Source organism: Cupressus sempervirens, chromosome 3 (genome assembly GCF_028749045.1).
Source record: "Cupressus sempervirens isolate cs-2001-9-10 chromosome 3, ASM2874904v1, whole genome shotgun sequence".
NCBI classification, from domain to species: domain Eukaryota; kingdom Viridiplantae; phylum Streptophyta; class Pinopsida; order Cupressales; family Cupressaceae; genus Cupressus; species Cupressus sempervirens.
Genome location: NC_143120.1, coordinates 926,203,330 through 926,229,222, shown reverse-complemented (window position 1 = coordinate 926,229,222; position 25,893 = coordinate 926,203,330). Strand labels below are relative to the sequence as shown.

Here is a 25,893-nt window from a genome sequence, read left to right as displayed (position 1 = left end):
TCTTTTGACACTCGAGCTAAGTAAGAATTAGTTATTACAGAGTTTGATGTAGAGATGTTGGTTACTGAAACCTTTCACATTGATGTCGATGGGGGAGAAGTATTGCATGAAAAACATCATGAGGTAAAACATCATGAGGAGAAGTATTGCATAAAAAACTGCATGGAATGACAATTTGACAGAAAGTATATATCAATGGGGAGAATGATTGATGAAGAGGATTTAAAAAGAAGACTAACAGTCTTTTGTTGGTATTCTTGGAACTAGATGTTTTTCATCTATGTTGCCATCAATGCCAAAGGGGGAGATTGTTAGAAGATTGGTTGCAAGCATGAATGCTGATGATACTCCTATGGGGGAGTACTGTAGATATGTTACTGTGATGATATGCTACATTCATGACTGAGTTTGTCATTGATGTCAACATAGCAATTTTTTGTGGTATCTAATAGAAGAACAGCGGAAAGATCAAGTTGGTACGAATGGCTAGTTGAGTGTTTACACTATCCGAGGTTATGGGAGATACTTCTCAGTATTTGGTATATGTAGTAAACGTCGGAAGAAGAAATGATAAGTCTAGAATAAGTTATGTAAGTTTTGGTGATGTCTGTTTTGAGATAGAGTTTACAGAAGCATGCTCTGGTAAACTTGTTATATCTCTCAACAGAATTGATATTCTGAGGATCGAGGTTGAGGACATGAAGAAGACATGTTGATGATGACGTGGCTAAGTTCGCTCGTCATAATATTGTGTGTACGGAAAGATATTCAAGTTGCAAGGTGGAAGATTAATGTTATCGCTAAGTGTAACGTGTTCTTAATGTGGTCCTATAATAATTAACTGAGAAGGTCTAACAGTTGACTCAAGGAATTGTTTTATGGACTCGGTATAAAGGAAGGACATTCTCCTTTATCTAGCATTATGAGATGGCATGGTTTATGATTGATGATAAGCAACAATAAAAGCGGAATGCGAAGTTGAGCAGAGCAGTGCAAAAGTGAAGGAAACTTCATTACCGAGGTTCTGTTGAGTGATCTGAGGTTTGATATTTGGACCCGAGGTTCGTGACCTGGTCTACAAGGTCTGACAATGATTGGTTCGGTTGATAGAACAAAGGAAAGAAGGACATAACAGTAAATTGCATGTTTGAGCAATGAACTCTTCTTGTAGTTGAAATTGCATGTTTGGGCAGTGGGCTCATCTTGCATACATTGTACTACAACTCCTAACAGAGTTGGAATCTCCTAACAAGGATTCAAAGTCTCCTAACAGGGACTCATTGTACTAAATATTGTATTAGACTCCTAACAGGGTTCATCCTCTAACAAGGAATATTTATATTAGTACATCATCTTGTGGGCATCATTCCCACTGGGGTTTTTCCTTTGATCAAGGGTTTCCCTAGTCAACATATCTGGTGTAATTGTCTATGTGCATTTTATTATGGTTGTTGTTTAGTTTGGTTGAACGGTTAAGTTTGTTTAAAGAAGATAAATGTTTTAATTGTCAGATAACTGATTCCCCTCCCCCCCCCCCTCTCAGTTATCTTGGTGGACTATTGTTTCTAACAGATAGAACATTCTAAAAACAACTCAGCAATATCTACTCATAATAACCAAATTTGGGATCTATTTAAAGACCCTCAAAATCAGAATATGACTTCAACCAACTCAATCAAGAATCAATTAAAACCGAACCATAAATAAAACATAAAAGTTGTACTCCATACAAATTGATGCCAAAACGATGACCAGCTGCCAATAATTCCAGACCAAATTTGAATTTAAACAAAATTAAACTTCAATTGGTCTACTCCAATCTACCCAACAATACCTTCTTTGGATTGTAATTTAAATCAACAACGTTGACTTATGAATTGGTTCTATATGTACCAGATTATATTCCCAAATTGGAATCTTCATAATCGATATGAATCGATTCTGAAATACAAGCAGAGCCGATGAAACATGATCATTTGTAGAAAAAAAACAATGGAAATTATCCTTATTAGATGAATCAATATATAAGCATCAAACCCGATGGGCTGCATTCGAACCAAATACTATTCATTATCTTCACCATGTGATGATACTAAGGAAACCGATGTCTTTTAAATATGAAGATAAAATAAAAACTTGTTTGCAAGATCTGTTTATAACTGATACTTCCCAAATTTAATCAATAACAAATGGCTCCCATGAAAATACAATTAACAACAAAACAAAAGACCAATACCATTGTAATGAAATGATATTGTAACTGATTGTCGTATTTGATCCCAATCAACAACACAGCTCAAACTTACTGCTACTATGTAGATATCGTGAATTCCCCCAAACCAATCTATGGAAACTGTTACGGTGATTTCAAAGAATATCAATAAAACAAATTCTCAGAACAGAAATAAGTCATAACTATTAATGCTATATCCCTCTACTGATCAAATCTTTATTAATAACTGAATAAACTATAGATACAAAAACCAAACCTCCATCTTCATTCCACAGTCTGTATTTATCATGCAGATCTGGCTTTCTTTTCCTGCAGGGACAGCCAGAGGTTTCTATCCTCTTTTCATTCTTAAATTCACCTCTGCTCTGTACATTGTTTACTCGTTCCAGCCCATTTTTATAATTGATTTGGGCAGTTACAAAACTGTTTAATTTAACATGACCAAACAACTTCCTGAATATATTTGGTACAATATTGCAGAATTTATAAATTGTAATATTTGTACATTTTACATTTTAAAATATCATTATTTCAACTTTGGATCAACTTTACATTGGGATTTAATGCATGAATTTTTATATATCAAAATGCATAATTCTTGATGATTTGGTGCCTCTACATCAAATTATGTTTGCATGGTGGATATTTGTGATCATTTTGAGTATTGCATGGCTCTTAACATTCCTCGCTTTGATTAGAATTTTCTTTGAAGTACTTGGTTTTAGAATTTGCTTCAATTAGTTTAGATTGGATTAAAGTTATTGTGGAACTATCTTTGGTGAACTCGCTTAGACCAAACTACTAGCTGCTTACTGATTGAAATTATGCCTTGCGTAGTCAAATAACATAATCATAAGCTTAGCTTTGATGAGTACTTGCTCATTGATTTGCATCTCTAGATGGAGTTGATGAAATGGTATTGATTTGAATATCTTTTGAGCATATCTTAGAAGATTGGACTAGGTTGGTAGAGTTCATGACAAGACTAAATCTAGTAGTCTCAAAGATATTCACAAGTTCTTGCATCTTAGAGTAGAAGTAGAAAGAATTTAGATTCGTAAGTTTAAGGTCATTTACATTTCATTTTGCAAGTTGGTAGTCAGATTATTTTTATTGCACATTGTGCAGCCATATCACTCACTAGTCAAAATAGGCAAAGTCTTAGTGAACTGGTATAAGTACCCTTGTGATGCTAGCATATCACATTATTACAATTGAGCTAAGTCCACCATTTAAAGGAACCTTGGAGTCACCTCAATGATCCTTCCTTTGCAATCTTTAACAAATATGGTGTCTTTATGCAAGAGAGAGTTGGAAATTTGATGTTTCATCTTGAAATATTGAGTCTTCAATTTTGCATGTTGTATTGGTATTAAACTCGTATCAATAAGACTAAACCTTGTCCTTACTTATCCAAAGTCCAAGGGGAAATTTGATCCATACAAGGACAAACTTGATTTCAATACTTTATTTTCTCATCCACTCACATTGTTATCCAAGGGGGGAAATGACCTCCTCAAGGACAAGTGGAAATCCCATTGGTACAAAAGTTCAGCTTTATAGAGACACAGTGTGTTGTCAGTAAATTCTATATTGTAGCCGACGGGTAGAATTGTATCCAAAAGGGCGCGTGATGGTTGAGTCACCCCTTCGAGAAAGTATATGTACACCATCCAGAAGGGACTATTGAACATAATCATATTGTAAGCATTGGAGTGCATATTGCATATATGAATAAAGTATATGCTATGTGTTATATCTTATTGTACTACATGCAATAAGTATCTGTTTACCCTGTACGGTAAACATTTGGTGCCGTTGCTGGGGATCGAACCCGGCTCTCTCGCGTGATAGGCAAGAATACTCACCGCTACTACAATGACAGTTTGTTTTGAGGAGCAAGGATGGCCGAGTGTGGAGACTGCAGAGATGCGCTAGGATTGGGCCACTACAAGAGATCCAAGTATGGAGAGCAGGGTAGAGGCTTTGACTCAGGAGATAGTCGAGATACATAGGGATGCATATTACACCCTTCGGAGGAGCCAGGCAGACCAGGTAGCGGTGGAGAGGGCTCGAGAAGAGTCAGCTACCAAGCTAGCTGCGGAGAGGGCAGCCTGGGAATCCGAGAGGGTGGCATTGTTAGCATGACAGAGTCAACTATAGAAGGTGGTAGCGGAGAAGGAACAGTTAGCAGCAAAGAAAGAGTAGGTGGCAGAAGGGAAGGAGAAAGAGCTTAAAGAGATTGTTGGAATGATGCAATCAACTTTGGAGCTTCACATGGAGGCTGAAGCAGAATTGAAAGTATGGAAGGAGCAAGTGTATAAGCTACGAGCAGAGTTGAACGAGCTTAGAGCACGGACGGCTACTACACTAGGGGCGCATCCCTCTTCTTAGTGTCTAAACATTGATGTAATTAATTGTTTTAGTGTAATTTGAGTTTTGTTGTATGGGTTGTCTTTATTTTGTCATCTGGAGACGACTTTACTTTTTGGGGGGGATGATGTTGTCAGTAAATTCTACATTGTAGCTAACGGGTAGAATTGTATCCGAAAGGGCACGTAATGGTTGAGTCACCCTTTTGGGAAAGTATATGTACACCGTCCGAAAGGGACTATTGAACATAATCATAATCATATTGTAAACATTGGAATGCATATTGTGTATATGAATAAAGTATCTACTCTGTGTTATATCTTACTATAAGACATGCAATAAGTATTTGTTTACCCTATACGGTAAACACAATGGAAATTACATAAGGACATGGGCAAGTGGAAATTATTTGTTCATAAGGACTTTTCTCATTTTGGCTCCCCAAAATGTTCTCTGTGTCAAACTACTAGACAAACCACATGCACGAGGACAAAGGGGAAATTCCTTGTCTACAAGGACTTTCCACTCCAATTTCTTTAAAACATTTCTAAGTATAGAGCTAGTGGAAAAATGACTTACATAAGGAGTTTTGGTTTTCTTACTTGTTTTTTAATGCCCAAGAGTGGAAATTTGACTCCTATAGGGACTTGGTGCATTTTTTAAGGGGAATTTCACCTTTCATCCAGATTTTGTCTATTTCTAGAGTGGAAATTCTATCCTCACAAGGACTTCTTGCATTTTCTAAGTGGAAAATCAATTTTCATAAGGATTTTGCACAATTTAAGAGTGAAAAACTGATTTCATGAGGACTTAGCACCTCTTTTGTATGACTTTATCATTAACAAGTCATTATAACATTTGTCACACCAATTGACGACCTAAAATGTTCTAATACATCGAAATTTCCTCTCAGACCTTCGCAACTTGACCCCATTGATCCTAAACCTTTCACCACTCTCTGCATTTGAAAATTGGAAGATTGGTTACCTAACCACTCCTCAACCTTTTGAGCTTCGAGATGACACTTCTACTAAAAAACTCTACGACTACCAGATGAAAAGAGGGGGTCCTCATTTGCAAGGGGGTGATGCTATGTTGTCGATTCATGTTCGAGGTCAAAGTTCAGGTTCATGGGTTCAAGAAAAATAAAAATTTTCCATTTGGGTTCGTGGGTGGGTTTATTAGTATATATATACATACAAAAACAGAGAAACGTGCATAATTGTAAGTTGTCGATTTGGGTTTGGGAAGGGATTTGGGGTCGAGGTTCGAGTTGCTGGGTTTGAGCAAAATAAAAATTTCCTATTTGGGTTCGTGAGTGTATAGATATTCACAAAAAATAAAGAGAAACGTGCATAATTGTAAAACCAAGTCATTTCAATGTTTCATAGTATGAATATATGTTGCTTGCTCATTGATCAATGCCAAATGTCAAAGATAAACATTAAATACTCGCTCATTAATCTATGTTCATGATTGTAACGAAAAATCATACTTTGAATTACTAAATTGCAAAATGAAATTTCAAAACATAGACTAGTTCATCAGATAATAAAGTTTGAAACGTAATGATAAATGAAACATATTTAATAGTTTGTCATAGACTCATGGTCATATCGAAGTTATCAAACTCGGGTGATACATCTCACAACTTCTCTAGCCCCTTCTTATATTTTGGACCCTTGTGTGACAGGAGGTGCCAGTTGTGAATAAATACCAAGTCCTCTACTTTCTTGGAATCCAACTAGTTACGCTTCACTGAGTGGATAAAGGAGTATGTACTCCAAATGAACTAAGCAGCAGAAGAGCTTGCAACCGAGAGAGACAACCAACAAAATTTTAAAAAATAGGAAATTGTAAATTATAATACAATAGGAATTTAAGAGTGGTAATTCTACAAGCTAAGTGGCCATAAAAAAGGGGAAAAAAACTTAAATACTTACTTATAGTAGGATCTTAATGGAAAGAAGTTGGAGGTACATGTAATCTTGCCCATGTAAATACCACCATCCAATGGCATCCATTCTACTTTGGTCATTGATTGCATTAGGGTCTACATTTTTTTCCTGAGACAAACTCTACAAACTCTCTCCTAACATTTGATGCCACCATAGGATCACTAAAGAGCCTGCTAAATGCCTTCTTATAACCACTAGCAACCTCAGAATCTTTGTATGGTGCCACTCTACCAGGAATAGAAAGCATCTCACAGCTATAATACCTAGGAGAAAGTGCCTATGCCAGGAGGTGTAAAGGTGTAGCCATCTTGTTCCAGCGATTTAGAACAATTTTCTCCACCTTTTTGTACAAGGTTTCCTCAGGATTCTACTCTCTCCTCTGAGTGACCTAGGATGTCAAATGATTTTCATGTAAGTTATCTTGTGTAGTGTTAATTAAAACTAAAAATCAAAATCTCTCAATAAACAAGGATAAAGTTTTGTACAAAAATTTTAACTTACCTTTTTCACTCTCTCTAGCATGGAGTCCATGCCATCATTTATGTCCCCCAAACAAGGCTCATTAGTGTCGGCAAACTGAAGCATAGACATGATGGGAGTGATGAATTCTAATACACATTCCCCCCTACCCCAAAAATCATCACTCAAGATCATATCCTTCACATTTTTAGCCCTTGTTGTATCGGATTGCTTCCATCCACCCCATTGGTTGCTAATAACCATTTGGGACAATGCATCTTTCACCTTCACAACTTGCCTAAGGATGATTGTGTGTGAAGCAAACCTTGTTTCAGCAACCTATTACCATGTTAATTCAGAGTGTAAGTTAATAACACATTTCAAATATGTAAACAACACAAAAAACATTTTATTCAATTATGTAAAGTATGACACAAAATGATACATGAAACTAAATGAAGTTTAAAATTTACCTTCACTACATCCAAGCAGGAGAAAGTCTTGAAAAAAATTTGCAAGATATGATGGTTTCTCACAAACATTTGGATCTTCTCACCCTCGTCATACACTTTTTTCACCCATTCAATTTGGGTGCCAATTGCTTTCATCACCAAGTTGAAGGAGTGGACGGTCCATGGTGTCCAAAAGATATGATCATATCATGCTTCTATGAAAGCACCTACAGCCCTACAAATTGTAGCACTATCTGTTATTACTTGGACAACATTCCCAACTCCTATGGACTTTATGGATTCAATGAGAATCTGGGCAATAAAATCTACATCCTTTACCTGCCGTTCACAATCAACCGCCTTCAAAAACGTTGCCCCTTTGGGGGAGATAGCAATCACATTTATTAATGGACGGTTTCTGCAATCTTTCCATCCATCAAAGACAATACTCACCCCTGTTTCGATCCAAGAATCTCTTATTGGTTTGAGGAGGGTTTCTACATTCTCTCTCATTACATTTTGTAAAGCCCTATCTAATGGGCCTCTCTTGCGGGATGGCGGTGTTTCTATTTCTTCTTCATCCATAGAAGGGGTAGGTAGGAAGGGATGTTGTCTAGTGGCTGTTTGAGAGGTTGGTGCTTTGTTATTTCTTTTTACCCCTTTGACACTAACCTATCAGCCTCTTGTTGTTCTTTTAACATGCCTGCTATTTGAGAAGTTGGCAACCCCTTCCTACCTCCATTTGGGGGCCCCTTACACATGCTAATCCCCTGAGCCATAGGGCCTATGAAATGATGTTTAACTTGGTAATATGAGCTTCTATATTGGATTTGGCAAAAATTGCATTTCCATATATACCCTTCCCCTCCAATACATTGTTCAATTCTTGTTGCATACTTCCACAAAGGAGAACTTTTATCAATTTTCAATCTTTGGGATCCCTCCCCACCCACTGACCTTTGAGTACTCATTCTTGCAATTTATAACAAAACTATAAAATGTTCAAAACTTATACAAAAACTTGATAAAATTTTAGAACAATAAAAAAACTAAAAACAAACTATCAAAGAAGCAAAGGGAAGGATCAAATGCATACCTAGAATACTCAACACTGATTATTGGCAGGATTTGAGACTCCATAAACAATCTCTACAACCTTCTTTTCAAAATTGCAAAATGGCCACACCAAAATGAGAGAGCAAAATGAGAAAGCAAATGAAAGATTAGATGAATGAAAGGTTTCTTATTAGGCTTATTTTAGGATTGCTAACAAAAAAATATTAAAAGATTGATTGTTTAAAGTTTTTAAGTTCACTTTTTTGGTCCCATGGGCCACAGGTCCATGCAGGTCCTCCCAAATCTGCCCGAGTCCAGGTAGGGTGCCTATTGGGGACTGTGGGTCTACTCGGGTCCTCCCCTACCTAGACACAAACGGACGCATAGTCCCCAACAAGGACCCTGCCTAGAGCCGTAGTGGACCTAGGCTCAAATCCAAACCCGGACCCGAGCTCCAGGGTCTAAACCCGACTCCCTAGGGGCAATGGTGTTAAAAGGTCATAACAGGTGCCTCAACTTTGAAAATAACAACTACTATATACTCAACTACATTCTCCATCACACTTTGAACAACATTCTCCACTCTCGCCTCTATCATCACCTCATCCAATAAGTTTCACAAGGTCTTGAGATTTTTGAATCTCCGAAAGCATGAGTTGAGTTCAACAACACTAATTGTCCCCCTTTGTATCGGAGAATTTGATTAAGATGCAACTCCTACCATCCATTCACCAATTGGATAGGATGTTGCAGTCCTCCTTATTCCAATTTTATTTCTGTTCATCTATTAGCTGATTTGTATTTTTTATAGCATCTTATGATAATGGCCCACTCAACACATAACAGTTCCTTGCATTGCATCCACTACTACTTGTGCATGCCATTTTTTTTTTGGAAAAATAGAAATGAACCCTACAAGAATAAGTGAAAAAACTAACGAGTACTCTTTATTAACTCAAAGTAAAAAAATAGAATAATAAATAAGTTAATAACTAAGCCATAGCAAAAGAAATTCAAAAATAAGGCACAAAAACAACCAAAAAACTACCAAAGTGTTTTATATCTTTGAAATGCAGCTAGATAAGATCTAATAAGTTTATTAATCTTGTTCAATTCTAGTTCCCAAATACCTGTAAACAGATGTGAAATGTGCCAATAATAGTGCTAAAAATAGTGATTGAAAAAATTAAGCAAAATGAAACTTTATGGTCAGAATAAGCTTACATACCACTGGCCAAGTTTTTGGTCTGATGTTGAGAGGTTTTGGCAAGTTTTCAGGTGATCAACGCATGAGTCATGCAAGTTTTTCAACTGTCATATAATCATCCAATCCAAGTCAATGAACACCAAGGCTTTATGCTACTCTGTGCACCATCATGCTAAACACAAAATGAAAATAATACCTGTTCATTTTAAGCTGTCAGAAAGCAAATGATATGAATATGATCACTGTTGTAGAAATCAAGCAAGTTGTTTGCTCAGGTTTGCATGTAATCATCCATGTTATCCACACGAACTTCCTCAAAATGATGGTAAGATCTTGGGCTCCTCAACAATAATTTGTCACTCATTTCAATCTTAGGTACAAACTAAATGACTCAATAACAACTAAACAATCAGTCCTCAGGGTCCACAAAGATCACCCAATGCATACATGCTCCTTCTCCTCATCTACACCATCATGCAGCATGAATCTTGTGTCCGGCACATACCCTGATTTTTTCATCTGCAAAGCCAAGCTCTCCAGCATTGCATAGATTTTTGGTGTTAGTGGATGTGATTTGTCTGCAACAAAAAATACATTAACCTTGTTCTTAACCTCAATCCAGCTGCATCCTGGCCTCTTTTTCAAACCCTTATCTTTCATATGTTTTCTCACCTTTGCAACATCATCCCACCTGCCAGCTTCGGCATACATATTTGACAGTAATATGTAAGGCCCAGAATTTTCAGGCTCCAACTCGAAAAGGTGCTTCGCAACACATTCTGCTATGTTTACATTGTGATGTATTCTGCAGGCACCAAGCAGGGCTCCCCATACATCTGCACTAGGTTCTAGTGGTATCTTCTTAATAAATTCAAGTGCCTCATCCAAATAACCAGCACGACCAAGAAGATCAGCCATGCATGCATAATGTTCAGCTCTAGGTGTGAGGCAATGATCTCGACTCAGAGAGTCAAAATGTCTCCAGCCTTCATCCACCAGACCAGAATGACTGCATGCAGACAAAACAGCAATGAAGGTCACTTCGTCCGGTTTTGTGCATGTTTGTTGCATTTCCTCAAAAAGTAAAAGTGCGTCCTTACCAAGCCCATGCATTCCATAGCCAGCGATCATTGCAGTCCATGAGATCACATTTTTTTCAGTTATCTTATCAAAAACTTGTCGTGCCAAATAAATGTTTCCACACTTAGCATACACATCTATAAGAGAGTTTACCACAATTACTACAGATTCAAATTCACTTCTGAGTGAGTAAGCATGAATTTCTTTAGCTTTACGCTCTGCTCCTAAAAGTGCACATGCTGGCAGAGAGCATGCAATGGTAACCGAACTTGGTTTGATATTTAACTGTTGCATTTGACTAAAAAGCATCAAGGCATTGGTTGCATCACCATTCTGAGTATACCCTCCTATCATGACAGTCCATGATACCGTGTTTCTTTCAGACATGCAATCAAAAACATGGCGTGAATCTTCTACATTTTTGCATTTTGCATACATATCTATAAGAGCAGTTCCTACAAGTAAATTTGAGCATAGCCCACATCTAACAATGTAGTTATGAATCTCTTTGCCTTGTTCCAAGGCCTCTAAAAGGGCGCATCCTGAAAGAAGAGCGCAAACTGTAACACAGTTAGGTTCAACACCTGCCAATTGCATTTGATGAAATAGTTCTAGAGCCTCATTGCCAAACCCATTTTGAGCATAGCCTGCAATCATTGCACTCCACGTGACAACATTTAATGTAATTCCTTCTACTTGCATTCGCCTCAAAAGGTCTTGTGCACAACCGCAATTCCCATTTTGAGCATACCCGGCCACCATCACATTCCATGAAATCACATCTTTGGCAGCCATTTTCTCAAACATTTGCCTTGCATCCGCTATATTCCCACACTTGGCATACATATCCATAACAGCATTACCCACTGATATATCTAACTCATAGCCGCGTTTAACTACATAACCATGAACTTGTAAACCCTCGCGCACAGCTGCAGAGAGACCGCACGCAGGCAATACACTTACACATGTCACCACATCCGGTTTCACCTCCTCCATCTGCATTTTCCAGAACAGCTCCAATGCATCATTCCCAAACCCGTTCTGTGCAAAAGCGGCAATCATAGAGTTCCAGGACACAATATCTCTTTTCGAAATCTTTTCAAATATCTGGCGGGAACAATCTACGTTCCCACATCTACCATACATATTGACAAGGGAATTCATCACAAATATATCCGACTCAAACCCGTATCTCAGAATGTTCTCATGGATGTCCTTGCCCTGTTCCAAATCTCCCAGTTCAGTACAAGCTTTCAAAACAAGCGGAAATGTATAATTATTGGGTGTGGCACCTGCCTCTGTCATTTTATAAAATACTGCAATGGCCTCATCAAATCGCCTACGGTTGACATATTCTTTAATCACTGCATTCCAGAACTGAACATTTCGTTCGGGTATTTTGTCGAACACTGCGCGTGCATCCTCAGATTTGCCGCACGCAACGTACATATTGACGAGAGAACTCCCCAGGCAAGCATTTTGTTTAATTCTATTGTTATTAAGTATATGTATATGAATTTGTTTGCCATGTTGTAGTGATTCAATATCTACGCATGCTTTCAAGAGTGAAGCATAAGCGTGTAATTCGGCTGAAATGCCAAGACTCTCCATTGTGTGCAGAACATTAATGGCCTCGTCCAATTTCCGTTCGTCACACAATGTTTTTATCTTTGATTGGTGCGGAAGATTTCTGATATGGATAGTTGAATTGCTGTAGAGCGAGATTGGTGTGATGTTTGAGTTCAGTTTGGTGAAATTGTGGAGTCGTCTAATGAACACCTGCATTATTAATAAGTTTGCAGTTCAGTTTTGTTGAATTTCATGAATCACAGAAACATTTTAGGATCGGGCGATGATCCGCAAACAGGCCCGACTCTGAGGCCTTCTGGGATACGACCAATACAATTCTCAGATATACATCAAAATGCATCCAACATGATACATCTGCGATCAAATATCCAGATTCTAGTTCGCTAACTTCTACAATTCTTCTACTTGATCTTCTCCTAAAACCTACATCTAGACTCTCTACTTATACTCGTCAAAATGGCTTACAAAAGATTGTAGATCACCACGTAGAGAAGGATGACCTCATTACGGTCTACATGCATAATGCACCATCCTTACATTAAATGCACAACTTAAAATTAGATAAACTTGCCGAAGGAAGGACTTAGGCACAACCAATCATCAAGCAAAATGACCACCGAATAAGCTTGGCCAAAATAGAACTTGGTGAACACTAACGCTCAATACACACTGGAACTCAACCAGCACTGAACTCAAACTTGACCAAAACTGGAACTTGGCCAACACTGGATCTTGGTCAGCATTGGAATTCAAACTTGATCAAGGCTGGAACTTGGCCAACACAGAAAGTCAGCAAAACAACAAAAACAAGTAGGATAACAAAGCAACCCAGGATGCTATTGCATCAAATAATCAGGGTTGAAAAGAAATGATTCTCCTGAATCATGAAGGTGTCACAATCCAAGTTGAATCCAACTCAAATTGAGAAATCCATGTAGCATCTTTAACTGGTATGTTCTTCCACTTTACCAAATACTCATAGTAATCTCTTCCTCTTGTACTCTTGCTAACTCTCTAATCCAATACATGTTCAATCTCTTCCATATGCTTCTTAGGATAATCACTTGGTGCAACAACTATATCATCTGACCCATGATACTCATATAAATCAAATGACATTTAATATAGGAGATATATCCATGTCATTAGGCAACTTAACTTCATATGCATTACCACTGTCAAAATTTCTCAAGATTCTACAAAGATCAAACTTCTTCATTTTCAACTTATTGTATGTACCAACAGGAAATCTACCTCTTTTTAAATGAACCATCACCTCATCTCAAACTTAAAAAATATAGTGTCTTCTAGACTTGTTCGCATTCTTCTTATGCATCTTATTACTTTTTTCCAACCTCAACTTTACTTCCTAATGCAAAGACTTCATGACATTAGCAAACACTTCTCCTTCAACACTCATCTTCTCTTCTCTAACAATATCGCTCAAGTCTGATATACCTCTAGGTTGCATTCCAGTAATAATCTATAAGGGTTTTTCCCTATACTCCTATTCGCAAAATTATTATATGAAATCTCATCTTGTGCCAATACCATATCCCAATTACTTGGTTTATCCCCAACTAAGCATCTTAGTAAATTATTTGGATATCTAATTGCAAATGTATCACGTTGGATGTACTTTGACGTATATCTGATCATTGTATTGGTCATAACTTGGAAGGCCTCACAGGCCAGCATATTTACAGATCATTTGATGAATCGATAAGATATTGTGGTTTCTATCTCTCCTCAGGGTTGTTCTCTGTGTTTTGCTTCTGTTGTGTTTACTCAACAAGGTGGTTTGATAGTTAGGTGTGCCTCCGGCCCTAATTACCCAACCTCTCTTGTGTCATTCGGTACCCTCAAGTGAGTTATCAATAGTAAATTCCCCTTCGGCCCATAAAGAAGCCTAGAAATTTCTTTCTTCTCCTAACCCCTGAACCAAGCCTTTGGCCATTAGCAGTAACCCAAACCATAAAGCCTTGAGATCACTCTATGCTGAGTTGGTACCTCCCAGTCTTGAAGAAGTAGAAGAAGATGAAATTGTGAAAGTTCAAGGTTCACATGATTCTCCTATAAATGTGGTTCAACTCCTTTGATGGAAGTTCAAGGTAAGTATCCATCTTGTGAGATTGATTCTGCAATTATTGCTAGGAAGGAAACTATCATAGATTTCAATAATCTTGATAAGGAAAAGCACCTTCAAATTAGTGACAAGATTTTAATTTTGAAGGTGGCAAGAATTTTGTATGTTAATCTAAAATATGATATCCAAAAGATGGAGAATAATATTATGGATTTGAAGGTAGGAGCCATAAGGGAAGACATCTCCAATAAGTGAAGTGAACATCAAGATAATTCAAATGGGAAGGAAATAACAAACTAGAATAACAAGGAAGTCATGTCAGAAGTTGACAATAATTTGGGAAAATTCTCAAATCAAGTTGTATTTGAAAAAGATGTAGAGCTCAATATGAAAGATCTGGGAAGTCGTTGTCCTATCAATATAGTTTCAATACCTCTAAAAATCTGGTGGAAGGCCAAGGGAAGGATTGATGGGATAGTTATAGTTATTTCAATGAGGTAGGAAGTTGGCATGGATTCCCATATTATAGGAAAGGAAATGTTAACCTTTAACCCAAACCTGCAAATCTTTGATAGAACCAAAATCATGAGGGAAGTTGGGATCTATGAAGATAACTTAAAAGATGGTAGATCCAAAAGCTAGGATATAATATTTTGCAATCAGTGGATGTAGCCATTATGGAAGACGTCTATAACATGCCAAGTGAGCAACATGACTATTCAAATGGGGTGGAAATAGAAAAGCAAAATAACAACAAATTGATGTTAGTGAATGCCAATAATATGGACAATTACTTAGCTCAAGTTGAAATTGTTAAAGATGTAGATCTCAAAATGAAACATTTGGGTAGTCTAATGGAATCCATTTCCTCTGCACACAATAAGATAAGATACCATCTCATAAGCTAGCACAACTTGGAGGAATCTATTGGCCATTTCACCAAAGTAAGTTGATACCAGTTGTCATTAATGGAATCATTATGATGTATCAAGGTTGTTGAAGATAAGTATTAAGTTTCATAGTTTCATGGGCACCAGAGTTAGAGGTGCTATCTCATCCTTTGATTGCTTGTTTTGTGATGAGCATTGTGGATGGAATGCAATGCAGGAAATTATCGCCATGGGAGTGCCAATGCTTTGTTGGCCTTATTTTGTAGACTAATTTCTTAACCGCATCTATGTTGTGGATGTGTAGAAGTTGGGTCTACTATTGAATGTGAATAATGATGGAATTATAGAGAAAGGGGAGTTTCTGAAAGGTGTAGAAATCTTGATGGAATCAAAATGAGGTCTTGAGATTAAAGAAGAAGTGAGAAACTTGAAAGGAGTTGCAAGGGATAAAATAAAGGATGGGGGCTCCTCATGAAATTGCTATAATTCATTTGTCACATCCAAGAAGTAACAATTCGGTGGAACCAAGTGAATTGACAAGGTTCATTGTATTAGTCGTATTTGTTTTTTTTCTTGTTTACAAGGAATAATGTAATTGTGGTATTAAAATATGGCTAGTTAAAGGTGGTGGGGCTTACCATTTGGAGACTCTCCTATGATAAGAACGTGGAAAATAATGCAATTGATTAAGGATAAAGTAAAATAATTGTTAATAGTCTCTTACTACCTCTCAGGTAACGAATCTGTGAGATGCCTTGAACTCAAAAAACCAACCCTTTCCCCCATGGGCTTATAGTTTATGTTCCTTCTAACAAATGTTGTGATCCCTTCATACTACTATGTGGAATTAAACCATTTATCTATTGGAGAAGAATGTAATGTCCCTTTTTGGGATATTGGAGGATTTTCAGATATACGAGATAATATTAAAATTTATCTATGAGAGCTGGATTAAAATGGAGCAATTTAATATTATAAGGGAAGGGCTAGAGGTCAAGGAGGAATAAGACGAAAAGCCAGAGGGAGGTTGAAGAGTCATAGGGGGAATAAGATGAAGCCAGAGGGGAGTCAAAGAGTCTCAACTTGTGTATTAAAAATAGAAAGAGGCTCATTCCTGGACATGCTTGAATTTATTATTTAGTTTTCAGTTCTCTCTAGTGAGAGTTATTCAAAAAGCTTCAGCTTTCAGCTAGTATGAGGACATAGCCCCTCGTGCCTACAGATAGTGGATGCAAACCCATTGTCCAAGGAGACATCAATTTGGGTGTTTCATATGCACTTATAGGTTCTTATTCTTGTATTCTAATTTGACTATTATACTGTATTTAAGATTGGATTTGTTAGTGTTGGTTATTTTATTGTTGTTGTATAATGTAATAACATATTTTAAGGAGTTATAAGAGTTTGTTGGTTTTTATATTACTAGGTTGTAACACATTGTTATATGCTCAAACCTTGAATATTATTTTTGGAAAGAACGGGTTATTACCTTGTGGAGAATCTTCTGATTTTATTGTTGTATCGTATTGCATTTGTCTATTGTTGGGTTTTGAATATTATATTCAAGAAGAAGCTAGGTAAATATTTGTTGGAATTTCTACTAGTTTCGATTGTGTTTGTAATACGTTTACAATGTTCAATCCTGAATATACTGTTGAAAAGGAAATAGAGTAAATATCCGATTTGGGATATTTCAGTGGTATCGGAGCTGGTTTTCCTGCTAGCCTATGAAGTTATAATAGAGACAAATTTATGAAAGATCAAATTTGCACATCTAAGTTCAATTCAAGAGGAAAAAATGTTTCAGGCAACTCCATATTCAGAGGTAAGTTGGTCAACGCAGTTTTAGCATTGTTGAGTTTTGGGTACTAGTTGGAAATTGTGCCCCATGTTCAGTATTTTTTGGAAGACAAGGGGTGTAGGCTACTTCATCTAGCGGTAGTTTGTGAATCTTGTAATCAATAATCCGTAGGGTGACAAAGAAGGAAATACAGATTGTTAGATATGTTACTTCATTCCCATGAACACCTAATAGGCCTATGCTGCAACAAAACAATATCAGTTGTATGTTGAGTTACATTTGGGCTTGCAATGTGAATGGTCCACCATTATTAGTTGTAGGTGGTAGCAACAGAATAATTTGAGTTATTGATGTTGCAAATGAAAAGATTGACAAGTTTCATCCTCCGTCCAACTATGGTTGCGGTTGAACTTTCATGAAGCAACTTTGGTGGCAAGAATCTGCATACATTTCTGATGAACGTTTGGAGTTATCTTCAAAAAGGAAGCACCAAAATAGCAAGAAGAAGACATTCATGTGCTTGAAAAAATAGGAGACTGGCAAGCTGGGAGCATTGGAAATCACAACTACATGGTACTGGTGCCTAACTGGCCATTGCGGCAGTTAGGAACACTACTAAAAGGGAGGCACATGAATAATATTTCCTCTCACGGTAGCACCAGTAAGAGTCAAAAGAAAGAAAAAAAAAGATGAATGAATTAAAAATATTGGAACTTCACATACAAAGGGATGCAATATTTTCTAATGTTTTGCAGTAATAGAACCACTATTTGTTTAAAGGGATTTTGTTATGGTCACAATACTTAAAGCCCAATATTTGTATTGGTCGAGCATTTGGGAGTTCTTCTGTGGGCACTACTAAGCGATTAGTGTATGGTCTATATTCATGAACCAATATCAATTATTAAGACAACATTCTCCTTGCAATTATTTCCATAAATCTTCCTCACTCAAGAATGAGAAAGGAGCTTGTCAAAAACGTCATTGAAGTGAATCAATTATAGATGGCTTTAATATATAAAGACACCTAGAGACTACAGGCTATTATTTTCACTGATAGTTTGGGGCTGAAGTTTCTAATGTTTGGCATAAATACGCTTGCAAAATTGAATGATTATTGTCGTGGTCAAGTAACACCCACTACACAAGCATCTTGAGTGTTATGTTTCAGGTAGAAGGCAGTACCGCTTAGATATTCAATTAAACTAACATTCTTAATTCAAGAATCCTATTTTTATTTCTTTTGGTACCATGACTATCATTACTTGAATCTTGTCGTTTTAATACAGGAGCTCAACTCTCTGCCATTGTTTGAGCTCTTTTTCATTGTCACGTATACAACTTGCATAAAAGTTTAGAGCACATCAAATCCATTGGGTGTTATTTCAAATTTTGGAGTTGCCGCCAGAGAGTTTAGAATAAATATTTGGGAGTAAAATAGGGGGCATGTCGTAATTGCAACTGGGAAAGAGAGAGCAGGCAAGAAGAGTAGAAGCTGATGTGTTCAAAAAAGATTTGGTAAACTCTATAGAAGACAATCTACAATAGCACAACAAATTATACATCTGAAGTCATCGTGAAAGTCCAAAACCAGGAGTATCAACTAAATTATTGCAGTGATTGTTTTCATTGATAACTATATTATTTTCGGTGATCATTTTATACACCTATTAGAAATTGTGACAGTTGTTGAATTCGCTTAGAGTCATGGTTGTCCCTTAATGCAAGAGAGTCATTCTTACTATATTTGTGGTTGGTTTGAATAGTAAGTGAAATTTTTCTCACAGTGAAGTTTAGTATGTTGAAGGGGTGCTCTAGTGACTATACAGGGTATAAATTTATACCTGTGCATTAGATGACTTTAGTCCAGTCTTGAGAAGGAGTGTGCCTAATGTGGAGTCTGTATGAGCTACGAATAGGCAGGTTGGCTCGTGTTACTAATTGTCAGGTACACAAGTGTGGAAGACTTCTTGAAGCATGGAATTTCTAGAAATAAGTCTTTGATATTAGTGTGAACTTTATGACTAAGTGCAACTTTGAGATTTGCCCAAAATAACAAAGTCTCACAAACTAATATTGGTGTGGGTTACACGGTAAAATAATGCACAAACTTGAAGCATGACATATGGTTTACTCCCAATTTATAAGCACTAGTTGGTGTTGCCACTATAGTTTCCAATTAGACCTGAATAACATATGGAAGCATATGTAAGCAGTGACATTGGTGGTGGACAAAAAAACATACATGGACACTCATCTTCAAGCCTTTGTAAGAGGAAATATGCAGAAGAATGCTTAGTAGACGAGATCCCTTAAGTTTTTACCAAATGTAATGCTAAGCGGTGTAGATAAACGAGATCCCTTAAGTTTTTACCAAATGTAATGCTAAGTGGTGTAGATAATGAGCATATGACGGGATGGGGATATGGGTCCCTAAATGTTATACAACAAAAGAACAACATTTTCAAAGATTTGGGTCTGTTTCAAGAACTTTCACATCTACAAAATAATCAGCAGATGAAGCTCAAGACACAAAATGATGGCACCAATTAGCTTTGTGAAAATGAATATTTTAGGCAAGTGTCATTGATGGGTGAGATTGATGCAAAGGTTGAAAAAGCAACAACAAACCAAAAAAATGCTATAACCCATTCATGTTTATGGCTGTGGTGATGGGTTCTCTAGAAAATCATAAGTGTGAAGAAGTAAATGCAGAGCAAGCATTTCACAACTATTCAAAGAGACATGTTAATACAAGAAGATTGTCACCAAGAAGTAACACTAATGTAAAGAAGGTTGGAGGTGGTAGCATAGAATTGGATGAGCATAGATGGTGCAGTCTGAAACATGAAGACACAAAAAGAGATATAGAAAGAGCTAAATATTCTGGACTGTGGGGGCCACAATCAGTAGATATAAGAATAGAAATACTCAACATTTACAAGGGTTATCAAAAACTTCCTACCCAAGTTCAGAATGATTTATCATTCAATGATACTTGGATCTTCATCTAAAGCAGCAAAATATGATTGATATGACAAAAAGAAAGTATTTGGATTTGGCTCAGGATCTCCTTGGAAAAAACCAGGGAAAAAATGTGTATGAGGAATTTCCAGTAGATCAAAATCATCAAATAGAGGTTATTTTTAAAGAGGAGCAATTAACTACCATTGATTTACAACCTTTTAGCGATTATGTAGAGGATGTTACTTAAGGTGCAAGTTTCTATGTTGGTGAATTGAAGGTTAATGTTGACAAGCAGGTTGATGAGGTCGGTTGCACACAAGGTAATAGTAGGTTGGAATATTTGTGTGATGAACCATGTATTTCTTATGCCCGTGAAATAAAATTAGGTGAACATACTGAGATGACACTGCAAAACGATGAACCGCTTCAAAATGACAATCATAAAATACATACCTTAAAGAACCAATTGAAGATTAATGAAGATAGATTTGTGGAATCTCTGGTACATTATTACAACACTCACAAGATGGTTGAGGATCTCTATAGGAAGGTTCAAAAGGGACTGGAAGAAGAATAACTTGTTTCTAATTTGCAAGTGATCAAAACAGCTCTTGAAACTATGAAATCAAATTATTTGTATTTGCTTTTCAAAAGGGATAACATTCTTAAGGTTGCTAAAATACATGTTGATTGGCTGAATAAAGAAAAGAATGAGATTATGGAGCTCAATAGAGAGCTTAAGAATACTCATGAGGCATTAGATGATGCTCAGGTTTCCCTTCAAGAAGTAGAAAATCAGATTCAAACCACAAATCATTTTAGCGAATAGGAGGATAAAGAGAGGAAGGAATTTTTCCTAGAGGCAATTGATGAACTTGATAGCATTCAATAGACATATGATTTGAATAGTTGCCCCAAATAACCAAGTTCCAAAACTTTAGATCAGATTTAGCTTATAGACAACCCTTTGGTTGAGGTAGATGTTTGAATTTTCGATAACCCACTTTTTGAGATAGAAGAGAGAGTTGCTCTTGATTTCTTGGAAGAGGATGACCTTGATTTTAGAATTTTGGATCTGGGTACAACTCCTAACAACAAAACTTGGTCATAGGATGAGAGTGGTGAATTGACTACGGTTGTGTGTCATTGGATCAATCCAAATAGGGTTCCTTATTTCATACCATACAGGAGTTGGTTGTATTATATACATTAACCTTTGGATAGATGTTGGTGTGGTATTGAGGAGAGTTATGTGTTGATCATAGGTAATGCTCTTTCAACTTCATTCTTTCTTATGACCCCTATGTATTTATGGATTCTTCAGAGCGATGATGGCAGTATTATCTTTTATATGCCCTTGTTGTTGATTTCAGCTTGTGGGTAGCTCGTTTCCTACATCATCTATTTGTGATAGGTCATCATCATCTACTGGAGTATACATAGCTTCTAGATACATTTTTATCTCATCATATTAGCTAGTTATGCCATCAATGTTTGGGACCCAAGTGTTGGCCATATGCATCTATGGCTTATTGAGAGTTGGGTCACAGTTCTACTTAGTTTGAGGTTGGATATGATGACATTTAGAGTTTTACAACCCTCAGGTGTAGTGACATTACTTGGATTAACATGGGATCTAGGGATCAGGTTGATGGAAGGATTATAGTTTGACACCTTGTTTTGTAGTATGGCAAGACTTGTTCTTAGATTAGGCTACAGAGCTACCAACAGATTTATATGGGATCGTGATATTAATTTCTTGAGGAAAAGAAATTTTGATGAGGGGAGATTTGTAATGTCCCTTTTTGGGACATTAGAGGATTTTCAGATATACCCTTATCATATTAAAATTTATCTATGAGAGCTGGATTAAAATGGAGCAATTTAATATTATAAGGGAAGGGCTAAAGATCAAGGAGGAATAAGATGAAAAGCTAGATGGAGGTTGAAGAGTCACATGGGGAATAAGATGAAGCCAGAGCGGAGTCAAAGAGTTCCAGTTTGTGTATTAAAAGGAGAAAGAGGCTCATTCCTGAACAGTTTGATTTTCAATTATTTAGTTTTCAGTTCTCTCTTGCAAGAGTTATTTAGAAAGCTTCAGCTTTCAGCTAGTATGAGGATGTAGCCCCTCGTGCCGACAAATAGTGGATGCAAATCTATTGTCTGGGGAGACATCAATTTAAGTATTTCATAAGTGCTTACATGTTCTTATTCTACTATTCCAATCTAATTTTTATACTATATTTAAGATTGGATTTGTTAGTGTTGGTTATTGTATTATTATTGTATAATACATAACATATTTTAAGGAGTTATAAGAGTTTGTTGATTTTTATATTACTGGTTTGTAACACAATGTTATATGCTCAAACTTTGAATATTATTTTGGAAAGAACAGGTTATTACCTTGTGGAGAATCTTCTAATTTCATTGTTGAATCATATTGCATTTGCCTATGTTTGGCATTTGAATATTATATTCAAGAAGAAGGTGGGTAAATATCTGTTGAAATTTTTACGAGTTTCAATTGGGGTTTTAATGCATCTATAATGTTTAGTCCTAAATATACTATTGAAAAGGAAATCGAGTAAATATCCAGTTTGGGATATTTCAAAGAACCTTGTGTGAGTGTTCCTATAATAGATGACTTGAAAGGAGAAGGAAAAATTGTAAACTTGGGAAACTTCATCACTGGGTGAGTGCACCAAGTTGGTGTACAAAAAAGTGGACACCCAACAAAAAAATGCAAAAATCTCAATAACCCGATCGAGTTTTTAAAAGTGAAATGTGGGTTAGGCTTGGTATCCAAGCCTGGCCATTATAATTTGAAAAACCTGATCAAATTATTAAATTTATCTTATTTAATAACCCAATTAGGTTTTACAATTATTTAAAATTATGCTTCTTAAAACTCAGTCAAGTTTTAAGAAACATAAATATTTTTTTGTTTCCCGCATTTGAGGGTATTTTTATACCCTCAAAAGACAACGACAACGTGGAGTGCAAAGGAGAAAAACAAAACTTGATTGGGTTTGGGAGGAAAATAAGTTTTTTATTTCATTTTCATCCATGGCACCCTGAAAATGAGGTAGGTCTTCATTCTTTTTGTTGTTTATGTATTTTTCCATCAAATTTTGTAATGTGATTTTGTAAGTTGTAATTTTTAAATTTTTTTTGCATAATTTGTAATTGTTTTTAATTTTTTTATAATATAGATGCATCAATGAATCCAAGAAAATGAGGGAGAGGCAAAATACCACCTCTTACACAATCAAACCCTCCATCCGTCATGACACAACCACAAAACACTCTACCCATTGTGACACAAACACAAAACCCTCCACCCATAGTGACACAACCACAAAATTCTCCACTCAATGTTCCCGTTCAACAACCACCACCCCCTATAAACCCTCCACGAATACCATTGCATCATTTAACTACTACACAAGAGGACCTCATAACCTGCCTTACACAAAATAGTGCTAACGTTACCCAAATGGTCACTACAACATTTGGGGTCAACTTGCGATGGCAATGTGCGATAACACTGTAATTTATGGTGATTTTCATTTTATTTTTGCAATTGTCTTGAACGTTGTCGCAATACTGACATTGGCATCGTAATTGCGACTCTTGTGTGAGTATATAAAAAAATACTTGACAAAATCATTCCCCATTTGTTTTGATTGTGGAGAGTTGCACGTGAAAGAGTGTGGAGAGCTCTGAACAAGGGTGGAGAGCTCTGAACGTTATCGTGCCCTTGTAATCTTTGCATTTCATTGTTGTGCCCTTGCTCTATGATTTCATTACTATGCCCTTGTGATCTCTACATTTCATTGCCATGCCCTTGCTCTGTGATTTCATTACCATGCCCTTGCTCTACGATTTCATTTTCATGTCATGCCCTTATGATCTTCGTGCCCTTGCTTTGTGATATTGCTGTTGTGTCATGCCCTTGTGATCTCAATGTGCTTGCTCTATGATTTTCTTCAAGGGTTATGAAAATATTATTTTATTTTCCTTCTAAACATGCATGTCTTTATATTTCCTTCTAAACATGCATATCTTAGAGATCTTTTTCAAGGTGCTTATTACATCTTAGCATAATAAAAAAATTGATCCATCTATATACATATTCCAGAATCCAAATAATAAAACAATAAAACTCACTCAACCCATACTAAGTGACTTACTTCAAGATCTTGCACAAAAATAATACAAACCAAGAAAAATGGGCAGAGTTCACAAGAAATTTTACAAAAAATATCATAGCAAATATTTTTAGAAAGAAACTAGCCATAACCCAGTTAAATGGGTCTAGTTGTTGACTAGCTAGGTTGAGTACAAATTCCTGTAGAACTATCATCAGATTAGGTACAATAAAATGAACAATTAGTTGTTCCCAGCTAGCAAGATCAAATACAATTTTCCAAGGTGATAAAATTGCATATGCAGATGCATCACTTGCATGTCAGGCATGAAGTGCATTCCCCAATTTATAATAAATAGTTGGATATAAAGGCTCCATATGCTAGCCCAACAATGGAAGCCAAGGATGTAACCATGCATGTATTGGCACACTCTCCCTACAAGGATCCCAAGTATGTACTGTTGCTGTTAATTTGGGTATCACTATATGATACAGAATGTTATGAAGTACTAAAGTTGGTAGTAACTCATCCCATGTCTCTAGAAAACGTAGCATAGGTTAAGGGTCCCTTGGCTCCTAGGAATTTGTAGCACCTATTCTCACTATTGGAAGAATAACTTCAATGAAGAGTTGAGTGTAAGGAGTTGAAGAAGCAAATTCTACTTCTATGTCAATGCCATAATCACAAGGCTCATTCCCTTGCAGAAGCCTTTGCCATAATGAAATTACCTCTAAGCCATGCAAAGGATGTTGAAGTGGTTCCTAACCTTAAAACACTCTTATAAGAATTTGATACTTCAAATCATCGTAGGGAGGCTGTGCCAATACTTGAAACACTGTTATAAGTAAATGCAGATGCAATACATGACAAATTACACAAATTGTAGTCTTCCCAATATTTGGACTATAAATTCTCAAAGACACTTGCAAGTGATTCCAATGTCATAGTACCTACCACAACACTTTCCTAGATTTTATCTAGTGGCTCCCATAATAGCCTATATGTTGTCTAGCTATTGTTTCTATCATGCAGTCTCTTTTTAAAGTCGCTCCTTCTCTCTCGTGCCTTAAATTTTGATTATCAAACTTCTAAATATCTACCTCTACCATATCTAAAATCAACTTCACATTGTTTTGTAACTCTAGCATAGGTGCTTGATCATTGATAACTTTCATTTCAACATTCAAGTTTTTAAGATTGGTCAACACCCTCACTTGCGGACCTCTCATGTCAAACACTTTCTATACTATTTCAACACCATGTTCTTTCTTTTGAGCTAACAGTTCTTCAAGTGCATTTTCTTGTAAAGCATTAATTTTGTTGAACAATTGTAAACTCTTAAAAACTACATTTTTATTTTCATGTATGTATGTATGTATGTATGTATACACAGATATCTTGTGGATTGTGGATTATGGATTATAAACAAAACAAAAAGAAAACATGAAATTAATCATTCCCCATTTGTTTTGATCAATTGTGGAGAGCTACACACGAAAGAGGGTGGAGAGCTTTGAACAAGGGTGGAGATCAGTGGAGATCTAGGATTTTGTTTCCATTCCCTTGTGATCTTCGTGCCCATTC

General features: G+C 36.5%; 1 pseudogene across 2 annotated transcripts in view; it reads right to left on the bottom strand.

Annotated features, from left to right (window-relative positions):
* LOC149569779 (pentatricopeptide repeat-containing protein At5g16860 pseudogene) overlaps positions 1-12,820 on the bottom strand; it is a 47,630-nt pseudogene extending 34,810 nt beyond the window's left edge. For both annotated transcript variants that reach the window (XR_016361769.1, XR_016361770.1), the window contains exons 1-2: positions 9,935-12,820; positions 9,756-9,842 (exon numbers count right to left, since the gene is read on the bottom strand). The product of XR_016361769.1 is annotated as a pentatricopeptide repeat-containing protein At5g16860 pseudogene, transcript variant X1 (transcript). The remainder of the gene's footprint in view (positions 1-9,755; positions 9,843-9,934) is intronic.
* Between the last annotated feature and the right edge of the window lie 13,073 nt (positions 12,821-25,893).